We start from the raw sequence: 12,989 nt of genomic DNA on the forward strand, positions 1-12,989 counted from the left end.
GATATAAGACATTATGTTGGAAATGAACTGTACAACTTGGGGAGAGGTAAAGTGGGAAAAAAACGAGGGAGGGAGTAACAAGCTTGACAAGAAATGTACTCACTACCTTATGTATGTAACCATTACCCCTCTATATATCACCTTGACAATAAAAATTTCAAAAAATCAATATTATTGCCAAGATTATGTGAAATCATCCATGAGGATTAGCACTGAGATATATATATATATATATATATATATAAACTCAATATATATGATGCTATTATTGGAAATCAGTAACAGCCTATTTATCCTCCCAATAATCCTATAAGATTCTCTAAGAACATGTATTCTAAATATACATCCCTATTTTATGAGTGGGGTAAAAGTTCAATGCCTAGGAAGAGATTTAAATATATACTTTAAAATGAAACTACTCTTTGTCTCAAGCATTAATTTTGAATAAAAGTTAAAAAAATTGTTACACACTGCAGATAAATTACTTTGTAGCTATTGGCGTTTGTGTTGCTGCCTCAAGCTCTGTTAGTTTTCAGAGAATTCGTGCTTTAGTAAGAGAATGAGATTGGGCATTTTGAATGGGTGAGGAGAATGAGGAAGAGGAGTCATTTGAGGTTTTTATTGGGATGAATCCAGGGTGTTGTACATGCTAAGCACACTTCTCTACCACCAAATTACGTCCCCATAGCTCAGGTAATTTCTGTATGGAACATTACTGATTGAGTCACACTAGAAGGAGCATTAAAGTAAATTGAATACAATCTCTGTATGGGTTATGAGGTAGAAACTTTCAGATTGGACAGTCTCTTATGGAGATACTTAAAATTGTGGGTTGCCTCTGGAGTCAAAGAGGACTTGAATGGACTTTCAGGCTAGATTATATCTTTACATTTAAAAAGGAGACTAAATGCCAAAAAGAACCAATATTGTATCATGTATTATTTGGTGTGGGTGCTGGGCTTTCAACTCAGGGCCTAGGTGCTATCCTTTAGCTTTTTTGCTTGCGCTCTACCACTTGTGTCACGACTCCACTTCTTGGTGGTTAATTGGAGAAGAGTCTCAGGAACTTTCCTATCCCAGCTGGCTTCCAACGCCTTGCTCCTCATAGCTCAGCCTCTGAGTAGCTAGGATTACATATGTGAACCACTTATGCCTGGCTTTACTTTGTTTCTTTTTATGATAAATAATGCTATTTTATATGAGCATGCCACATTTGTTCACATAGCAGATGGGAATTTGAATTATTTCCAGTTGGGCTTTTTATGGATAATCCCGCTTCCATATTCATGCATAAGCTTTTGTGTGGACATCAGTTTTCATTTCCCCTGAGTTGATGACTAGGATTTGAATTTTGGACATTTTATTCCTAGCATATAGAATTACAATTGTTTTTGTATATTGATTTTTGTATCCTATAATCATGCCAAATGAATTTGTTTATAATTTGTTTATAATAAATTTGTATATAATGAATTTGTATATAATTTATATGACTAGATCCCACTAATTAATTTTAATTTCATCTGTGTTTATGAAGAATATTTATGCAGGAAGTCTCTGACCTATAATGATGGTTTGATGCAGGATATTTCTTTTTTTGGGGGGGGGTCCAGTCGTGGGGCTTGAACTCTGGGCTTGGGCACTGTCCCTCAGCTCTTCAGCTCAAGGCTAGTGCTCTACCACTTGAGCCACGGCGCCACTTCCAGCTTTTTTTCTTTTTGCTTATTTGGTGCTGAGGAATAGAACCCCGGGCCTCAGGCATGCAAGGCAAGCACTCTGCCACTGAGCCACCTTCCCAGCCCCGTAGAATGTTTCTTCTATATTACCTTGGTACAAAAGCAATTTTGAATACTAAAAATTGTATTTCAAGGTTTGGATCTTTTTCTTGGCTAGCATTATATAGCATGCTACTCTCTTAACAGGTTAGACAAAGCAGCATGAAACAGCAGCTGAAGAGCCATGTGATCACAAGAGGAGACTGATGTGCTGCTAAGCTATGAGATTCTGTTCGTTAGCCACATTAAATGATTTTGCAGTTTATGGTATTTTCAACTTAAGATGGGTTTTTCAAGACTTAATCATAAGTAAAGAGACAATTATATTTCTATTTTCTTGAAATGTCAGACTATATTATCAAGGTTCTTTTCATATCCTTTTTCTTTTGTATTTCTCATCTCAGTTTTGTGTGTGTATGTGTGTGTGTGTTTTGGTTTTTTTGATGGTCCTGGGGCTTGAGTTTTGGTTCTGTTCCTGACCTCCTTTTCCTCATGGTTAGCACTTTACCACTTGAGCCACAACACGATTTGGGCTTTTTTTTGTGATTAATTGAAGTTCTAATTTTTCTTCTTCTCCATTTTACAGTACTTTCAAAGTTTCTTGTCTGATATTGAGGTCTTTCATCCACTTTGAGTTGACATTAGTATATGGCAACAAAGCAGGATCCAATTTTAGTTTTTTACCTATCCATGTCCAGTTTTCCCAACACTAATTATTGAAGAAGCTATTTTTTCCACCATTTATCTTTGGTTCCCTAGTCAAATATCAAATAACTCTGTGTGTGTGTGTGTGTGTGTGTGTGTGTGTGTGTGTGTGTGTGTGTGTGTGTGTTGTGTGTGTGTGTGTGTGTGTGTGTGTGTGTGTGTGTGGCTTTATTTCTAAGTTTTCTAGTCTGTTCTATCGATCTTTGGGCCTGTTTTTATGCCCATACCAAGCTGTTTTGTTATTATTTTTAAAAATATTTCTGTAAAAGAGCTTGCAGTTTGTGATTGTGATACTACCAGCATTGCTTTTATGTCCTAGAATTGTGTTTTCTTTCTTCAAATTATTTTTATTATATCAATGACTTGAAATTTTTTAAATCTCTTATTTATTTATTTTTAGTGTGAAAATACTGTACAGAGGGGTTACAATTACATGAGCAAGGTAATGAGTAGATTTCTTATCAAGCATTGTTGCCTCCTTTTTTGTGAAAACAGTGAAAACAGGGGTTATACCATGGGGGAGGGACATACAAAGCAACAAAGAAATCATCTTATAAATATGTTAGAAACAAGAGCAAGAAAGAAAAACCATTTGAGTCCTTATCTTGGGGTTCATTTCGCCTAACATCAACTTATCTGACTGTTTCTGCTTGTCTCAGACATACTAGTTATTGCAAATTAGGGAAACCATGGGATCTATGTTTCTTTGGGCCTGTCTTACTTCAAATTTTTATTTAACCTCAGCAAATATTGGAAATAGAAAATTGAATTCTGAAGAATTTCACAAATCTTCCAATTTCCAGTAACAAATTTATCATTCAATGGCTAAGCAATTATAATGCTGTGGACATTCACCATAATGTATGTGCTGAAATAGAAAACAAGCAGAGAGAGACAGCAAAATATTACAACAGCATTATTACAACATACTTTCTTTAAAATTCCAAAGTGGATTTGATCACTTCAAAAGTCATATAGCATTTCCATTATATTTGCAAACTTAACCTTATACATCTTTTAAAATCTTGAAAAAATTTTAAGCAATCTAAAAAGCACTTAGCAAATTTGTAAGTTTATATGATGGAGTACTATTGGGTCCAGTATAAACTGCTGTAGAAGGTGACTCATTATTTTACAACATGCATAGACTATAATGACCTGCCTTCTTTTCAACTATATAGTGTTCCTGCCATTGTACTTTACTACAGTTAGGAAGAACCACAGAGATCTGGGAGTGGCAGAAAGACCAGTTTAGGAGGCTCTAACTACTTTGAGTAATCGGAAGCAAAGTTTGCTTGATACCCAAAAACTTGAATTCTGGGTCACTACTCATAGAAACAGGCTTGTGGAGAAAGAGAGGCTCATGTTGGGATTTGACTCTGTCTTTCCTTTGCTTACATAAAAGCAAGAATCCAGTTAGTGTAACGACTGTTTGGCTTATTTCAGTGTACAATTATACCAATAGAACATCTGATATTTAGAAAGACAAAAATAGGGTATAATTGAAATTTAAAATGACAATGAGCACACAGAGTGGCGTGTGATATTTGAGGAACTTTTATATGAACAGAAAGCAAATTCTGAATTACTCCAACACAGTAAGCCTTTCGTCTTCTTTTGTGATTAGAGGTTTGTGATTCCCAGTGTATCTTATAGATTAAAACCAGTAGGAAGCCGAGTCTTGACAAACAGAAGACAAGGCAGCCGGTGGACAGGCTAACAGGCTCCTGCCCACATAGGTGCCCACCGGGCGATTCAGCACAATGAAGCGGGCGCTAACTTCCCAGTTATAGCAATATTACAGAAGCGACCAGTGCTGCTCACCAGTCAACGCGATACTCAAGGAACAGGTGTTTAAATGGTAAGTGTAAAGACTTCACACATCTACACAAAATTGAATACACAAAATTAAAACAAACTTTTAATGCATATGCAATACAATTTATCTTCAGATTTTATTTTTCAGATTTTTATCTTCTTCAGATTTTATCTTCTTCAGATTTTTATTTTATCTTCTTCACTATAGAGATCTTTTGCTTCCTTGGTTAGGTTTAATTCCTAAATATTTTATATTTTGAGGCTATTACAAATGGAATTGTTTTACTGATTTCACTCTCATCTTGTAAGTTGTTTATATACAGAAAGGCTTTTTATGGGGTTGATTTTGAATTCTGTTACTTTGGCAAAAATATTGACCAGCTCCAGGAGGTTAGGTTCTTAAGATATAAGATCATGTCTTTTGCAAATAGGGATAGATTGATTTCTTCATTTTATGTGAATCCCTTCCATGCCTTTCTCTTGTCTTACTGCATTGGCTAGGAGTCCTGGAATTATACTGAAAAGGAATGGAGAAAGTGGACATCTTTGCCTTATTACTGATTTGAAAGGAATGATTTTGCTTTTCACTGTTTAGTATGCTGTTGGCTGATGGTCTGTCATATATAGCCCTTATTATGTTGAATTATGTTCCTTGCTTCTCCAGAGCTTATAACATAAACAGATGCTTGATTGTTCTGCATCTATTGAGATGATCATGTGATTCTTGTTTTTTGGAACTGTTAATATCCGTTACATTTATTGATTTATATATATTAAACCAGTCTTGCATCTCTGGGATAAAACCCATTTGATCATAGTACATACTTTTTATGACTATCTGTTGGCTAGTATTTTATTAAGGAGTTTTATGTCTATTCATCACAGAGATTATTGGTGTTAGTTCGTCTTTAAAGGTCTTTGCTGTGAATTACATAACACTTACCTATGAATCCATCAGGACCTGGATTTTTCCTTGCTTTATTTCTTCCTCAATCTCATTGCTTATTCCAGGTCTGTTTAAGTGGTTTATATCTTCTTGGTTAAGCTTAATCAGCTTGTATAGCTCTAGTAATTATCAATTTATTCTAGGTTTTCCATCTTAATTGAGTATAGGTTTTGAAAGTAGTCCTTCATAATCTTTGGACTTTTTTGATATTTGTTATAGTGTTACCTTTGTCATTTCTATTTTTGTTGACTTAAATCTCTTCTCTCCTCCTTTTTTTTGTCAACTTAGTTAGGGGTCTTTCAATTTTATTAATTTTTTTCCCAAAGAACCAGCTTTCTGTTTCATTGATTCTATGTATAGTTTTTTAGTCTCCAATTCACTGATTCTCTCTTCATCTATAAGTTTGGGATTTGTTTTGCTCCTGTTTTTTGAGAAGCTTTGGTTGCAATGTGAGGTTATTTACTTGAACTGTTTCTCTTTTTGGTTTCTCATCTCTTAACTGGTTCTTGATACTTTCTGGGAGAGATCTTTGACTGATTTGTAACTGTTTTTTTTCTTAATTTATGGTTTCCACACAGCTTATTATTGCTACCGGTTTCTAATATTCTTTCTTATCTCTTTGTAAGTACTCTACTAATTCTCATTTAAAATTATTTGTTTTGGCAACTAACTTTTTTCTGTATTATAAATTATACCTTTAACAATTATTTTATGGAATAACACTTCTCATTATTACCCCCCTGTATCTTGCATTCCTTTTTGATGGTCAATAAGCATAGAAGTAATTCATATTTGAAAAATGGCTCACACCTGTAATTTTAGCTACTCAGGAGGCTGAGATCTGAAAGATTGTGGTTTGAGGCCAGCTTGGGTGGAACATTCTATAAGATTCTATCTCCAAAATAACTATCCATAACTATCCAAAAGAACAGGGCTGGGAGTGTAGCTGAAGTGGTAGAGCACTGGTCTACTAAGTGTGAACCTCTGGGTTCAAAACATTAGTATTGACAAAAAATTTAAAAAGTAAGAAAAAGAGTATAAAAATCAAGGTGTTGGCTTGTGACTTCATTGATAATAGAATAATAGAATTTTGGCAGAAAGCATGTGGTATTAAAATCTGAGTTCTATTAGGCCCAATTTATCCTATAAAGAGAGTATACCTCCCAGGTTACTCCCTCTGCACTTCCCATCTGTTTCCCCAAGAGTTGTTGTCTTTCATAGCTCGTTGGATAGAAGGAAGGGTAGAGAATAGTTTCAAGCAAATCTGCATGCATAGTTACCAGCTTACTTGGTGATATTCTGACTCCTTGTGCAGACATTGGGATAACCATACTGCTTCTGCACTTGCCTAGAGTCATGATGGACTATCATTACCCAGGTCCTTTCACAGGGTAATGTGGAATATAAAAGGGTGCTTTCAGAGATTCTATCCCTGCATTCTGCTCGCTGACTCCATTAGCATTCCTCTACTACTCAGGCTTTCATTTCTTAACTAAAAGAGAATACAACGGCCTTTTCTAGGGGTTTCTCAGATTTTCCTTTTATGAAGAGGACATTTTCACCATTGGATCTGGGGACCCTAGGAGGAGGCTAGTTCTTTAGTAGTATATATTTTGGTAATTGGACCCTTGAGATTAAACTTGTCAACAATAATCTATGAAAAGGATTTTCTGAAATTATTTGAATGAGTTTAAAGTGTCTTTCCTTCTGGGCTTCTCATAAAATTGCTCAAAAATTTCCAGGAGACCTAAAGATTTTATTATATTTATAACCTTGGGGTGATGCGGTTTGGGAACCACTGGGTGAAGTCAGTATAACTGTACTTTACAATACAATATGGCAGCCATTGGCCACAATGACTACTAAGCTCTTGAAATGTGGTTATCTGAATTGACAAATGCTCTAAGTATAAAATACAGGAAGACTGAGTATAAAAAGAATGAAAAATATCTTATTAACAATACTTTAATATTGATTGATTATTCTTGAAGTATGATATATGATATATATATAAAATATGACATATATAAAAATATAAATGTGAAATATGTCAAATGAGGTTATATGTGTGTGTATGTGTAATTGAAATGAGCTTTCTCTGTTTCATTGTATTTTTTAAATGTAGCCATCAGAAAATTTGGAATTGCAGATATGCCACATACTATCTTTTAATTAGACATAAGTTGTTATTAAAATTAAAATGTCAGTTAAATAGTTAATATTAAATGAATATGCAAGAACTAGATAAACATATTAGGTTAATTATTAGTTTGTTAATCTAGTGAAGATTTGTATTTCCAATCCATTCTCCAAACTAGAATCCAATCATCTTTACAACTTCAAGTCTAATGATGTCAATCATCTCTTTTTAAAACATTCAGCACTTAATTGTTGATCTTAGGACAAAACCTAACTCATTATTATATTCCTGCAAAGATCACTTATATTCTGGCCTTTATTTTCACTCCAGACCCATGTCTACTTATTCATCCTTCAGAAGCAAGTCAAGTACTACTTCTGTAAGGGAGCATTCTTTGACTATCCAGTTCTATTGCACTCAGCCTAGGATGGCAGAGTTGCATATGAGTAGGAATGGAGACTTCAGAGCTTTTAGAACATATTCATATATAACATATTCATTCATACCATTGTATTAACATCAATTTCTTCCCTTCTTAGTAAGTTCCTTGAGCATAGGGACCCTACTATTTTATTTTTGTTGTTGTTTTTGTTGTTTGCTCAACTTGACTTATTGAGATCATGGTGCCTAACAAACAATTGACAATGAAATGTGAAGACATGGAGGACTTGAGCACTTACGAATCTTGCATTGTGCTATGCAGTGATTATGCATTAAAATATACATACTGTTTGCCTTTATGGAACTCACAGTTAAATGAGGAGCGAGAATTGTAAAATGCACAAAATACTGAAGTGTTAGAATATAAATGTAACCTAAGATGAAAGTGGTAGATATTCATTAATGGGAAAAGTTAGGAAAGGTTTCTTGATAGCAAATTTGACATATGCTAACAAGTTCACAAGGAGAACAAGGTCAAAAAAACTTTCCAGAGAAATGAGTGAAAACAAAGTATGTTCAAGGAACAGCAGATAGAAAAGGCTGGTGTGTATTCTGATAAGAAATGGAAGAGCATACATGAAAATCATATCCAGATCAAATGTCAATTCACCAAGGACAGTGATAAAGATTCCAACGCATTTCTTGATCATATGTTTTATGGTCAGGGCACTGGCATAAATGGTCATGGAAAAAACCCACCAGGTGGTTCTGGGTATGATTCTTTTTTTATTGTTGTTGTTGATCATGGGGCTTGAACTCTGGGCTTGGGTGCTGTCCCTGAGCTTGTCAGTCCAAGGGAAGCGCTCTACTACTTGAGCCACAGCACCACTCTCGCTTTTCTAGTGGTTTATTGAAGATAAGAGTCTCATGGACTTTCCTGCCTGGACTAGCTTTGAACTGTGATCCTCAGATCTCAGCCTGAGTAGCTAGGATTACAGGCATGAGCCACCAGCCCCCAGCTTGGGTATGATTCTTTTTAAGCATGAGATCAACTCATATTGTAAATTGCATGAGCTTTTAAAATTTCTTTTTGTGACAGACAGTACTGGGCTTGGTCAGGCATGGTCCTTTAGCATTTATACTCAAGGTTGGCACTCTTCCATTTGAGCCACAGTACCACTTCATCTTTTAAGAGTCACAAGAATTTTTTTCTGCCTGAGTTAGCTTTCAACCAGAATCTCAGATCTCAGCCTTCTGGGTAGCTAGTATTAATGGTGTGAACCACTAGCACCTGGCTTGGATGAACTTGTTTCTAAAGGAGTGACTGGAGCTATTACTGGTAAAGCATTATTTAAGCCAAATAACTATACCATGATTTGAGAGGTTCAATCTTAGTTGATGAGCCTTTAGAAAAATCTAACCATTGGGGTCATTACTGTTTATAGGATTTCAGGACCTGATAGAAAACAAAGGATTTGCTATAGGGAATATGTGAAATAGATTTCTAGAAAGGTTTATATTTAGATTTCTGTTTTAGAAAAAATCTTCTAAAACATTATTATTATTATTTAAAAACAAGCCCTAAAAGTAGCACCTTTTATTACTTACAATAATACTTCGATATGAAGCCACCCTATAAAAAATGACCTAGTTCTCTTACTTTCTCACTTATAATTATTAAACCAAACTTGTTAGCATCTACTCAGTAAGTTTTGTACAACACTTTTTTTCATTGCAGGAAAAAGTTATGTAGAAAATATTTGGAAATAATTAAAATTATATCAACTGTGAATGTTTTATGTGATACTAAGCAGTTATATTATTAAATAATTTAACTTCTTTTATAAATTGAAACATTCAAGTGAAAAACTTGAATGCAATTCCAGTAAAGTCCAAAGAAAGCTTTTATTTACTAATAGTTGAAGAAGATATTTATCCTTGAGTGAAGACTTTTTCCTGAAACTGAGTTTCCAGTGTTTGCTTCAAGAATAAAAAGCGTTGAGCATTTGAACTGTAAGATTTTCCTGAAGTAGATTCTTGATTACATAAAATTATTTTTTGATGTGTGGTTATTTAGATTTGTTTTTTGTACTTGTGAGTATTCCTAAAAATATCACTTGGTACAGCCAATTTGATAGCTCAGATTCTCCATCAGTTGCTCTTAATAGAGGTGCCATTTTTTCAAACTTGACTTTGAACTCTATCAGAGCTCTGCATCCAACATACACAGATTCCATAATTGTGTATCCAAGGTGAGGTGAAAAAGACTTCATCATGCCTATCATAGCCAATGACTATATAGGTCATGAGGAAAAAGTTACACTTTCACAGGGCAGGACACTCTATGTACATTGAAGGCTTAATTTACACTTATTTTTGAAACTATAAAAGCTGCTAGTTTTGTGTGGGAGAGCTAAATTCACACATTTTAGTCAGAGCATGAGCTCTGCCAAAGTGCCTACTGCCAAACTCTATGTTTCTACTGCGTAGCTTATTTCTGTGCCACAAGCAGCCTTTCCTGTTTTTTTTTTTTTTTTTTAATCACAAGGTTATCCAATAAGCAAACAAAAGTACAACATTTTTTACTTTCAAGGCAAAAATCAGACCCAGGATTTGTGAAACGTGAAGCTCCTATAATTTAAGGTTTCTATATGAAAAATAACCTAAGCTGAGTTTATTAGTTTCATGGTAACTCTGCCTCTATAAAAAGTATATTTGGTAGAAATTTTATAGTTCTTAAAAATTAACGTTTCACACGAGGCTTAAACTATGCTCAATATACTTAAACTATTTTGTGGGTGAGAAAAATGTATTTTCAGTAGAATTTGTGAATTCATATGTTTTACTTTTGACGGATGGCTTTGTGTCCATGTGTAATTATTTTGATGCAAATATTTTTGCTGTTACAGTGATAAAATTAACATTACACAAGGTATTACAGGTGAAAAACGTAAATCTGTGAGGATATAGGGCTGGTTACACTTAAGTTTGGATAAGATTCTGGAAACCAAAATGAAAAAAATATCTTGAAGGAAGAGAAAAACAATGTATCATAAGTGAGGAAAAACAGTATGAGTAATGGTTAGTTTCTCATAAAAATATTGGAATATTGGAAGTCAGAAGATATCAGATTGACATATCAAAAGTGCTTAAAATGCAACTAGAAATTCCATATCTAGAGAAAATATGCTTTAAGTTCAAGGCTAGCCCTGGCAAAAAGTTTGAAAAACTATCTCAACCAATAAAGCTAGACCTGGTGATATGGGCCTGTCATCCCAACTACACAGGAGGATCACAGCCTATGCCAACCTGGGGATAAAAAACAACCAAAGCCTGGCTTGAGTTGAATATAATCTCTATAACCACTAAAGCATGGACTGGAGGGAATGAATTTTTATCCTTTATTAAAAGTAATGAAAGCCAGGCGCCGGTGGCTCATGCCTGTAATCCTAGCTACTCGGGAGCCTGAGATCTGAGGATTGCAGTTCAAAGACAGCCCCAGCAGGAAAGTCCATGACACTTATCTCCAATTAACACCAGAAAACCGAAAGTGAAATTGTGGCTTAAGTGGTAGAGGGCTAGCCTTGAGCTGAAGAGCTCAGGGACAGTGCCCAGGCCCCAGAGTTCAAGACCCATGACAGGCAAGAAAAAAAAAAAAAGGTAATGAAACTTCTGTATCTAATTGGGACAGAACTGCACATGTCAGAATGTCAGAACAAATATAAGAGCAACTATAAAATGTGTATAACTATAAAAATATGTCTTTGAGAGATTCAGTGTACCTCTTCACTGACCATATTTAGAGGACTAGGTATGATGAAGGAAATAAATGAAAATACACAGGACCTTCTGCCACACTTTTTTTCCTAGGGGAAATTGCTTAGCAAAAGTAATTTTTGAGAACCTTTGGCAGTCTCCAAGGCTAGTGAAAGTAATAAAAAGAAAGACATGAAATTTGGAGTTCATGGCTGAGAAAGGACAGGATCCTTATAACCACCCTTCAGTTGAGCCACCTGAAAGTCTACTCCATGAAAGTGATTGTCTAAGAAAAAAGTGAAAGGTAGTAGTAAAAGAAAAACTAGGAAAAAAAAACCCTAGTTCTCAGAAGCTCAGTCTTAAACTATCTTAACTCAGTAAGTCCAACTGCTTACCAAAGGGAAATTAAGTTCTCTTGAAAAGGAACTATTATCATTCAGTTTCTGTAGGTTTTTTTTTCCACATAGTATCTGACATTTAACAAAAGATGTTAGTATACCAGGAAATGAGAGTAAATGAAGGGAAACTCAAAGAAAAAGAATATAGGCAAACTGAGTAGTTTTTTGTTTTTTTTTGTTTTTTTTTTTTTACAATATACAGGTATTGGGATAATCAGCTAAGGAGTTTCAGTCAGTTATGATTTTATATATAAGATGGAAAATTTCCCTAAGGAATCGGAATCCATGAAATGATATAATTCTTATGTATGTAAAATTAAGAATTCAGAGATTTGTGATACATCTCATTAGACAAGCAAATATGTAGAGAGCTGCGAGAGGCCGCACCTGGAAGATGGCGCCGGCTTCCACCCTCCGCCTTCCCGATGGCGAGTGCTCTCGTGGTAAACAACTCCTGATATGGCTAAGGCAAAGAATCTGGCTTGCTTCTGTGCACCTGAACCTATTGGCGGTTCCCACGTGGCGTATCAGGGTTGGCTACCCAGCGGGTATTTAAGGCTGTGGGGAATTCTCCCCGGGGTTGGGGTCAGAAGATTACTAAAAGGTCCTGAATAAACTGCAGAGAGAAGAGTCTGGTGTCGCGTCGTCATTACCGGCCGAGGCGGTAGCGACACGTGGTGGCCCGTACGGGGACTCAGCCACAACCCCAACGAGGACTCAGAACTCTCTGTGGTCAGGGTGGTGCACCGGTAAGTTCCCAGGTAAAAGGGGAATCCGCCACAAGAGCGGGGATAAGTCCCCAGGTAAAAGGGGAATCCGCCACAAGAGCGGGGAGTAAGTTCCCAAGTAAAAGGGGAATCCGCCACAAGAGCGGGGGGATTTTTGCTCTTCTCGGTAGATAAAGAGAGAGTGAGAACCCGGGGCTAGTCAGTAGAGTAGCCAAAAGTGAAAGTAAAAGCTTGTTTACCAGCTTTAAATGTTTGAAACATGGGCGCTTCTTTTTCGCACCCAATTTTTTTGGCTCTCAATGAGCTACTGCACTCAAAAAAGTTAAAAATAAAAAAGAGTAC

This window comes from Dipodomys merriami, unplaced genomic scaffold (assembly GCF_024711535.1).
Source record: "Dipodomys merriami isolate MVZ:Mamm:240054 unplaced genomic scaffold, mDipMer1.0.p SCAF_7, whole genome shotgun sequence".
In the NCBI taxonomy this organism is placed as follows: Eukaryota; Metazoa; Chordata; class Mammalia; order Rodentia; family Heteromyidae; genus Dipodomys; species Dipodomys merriami.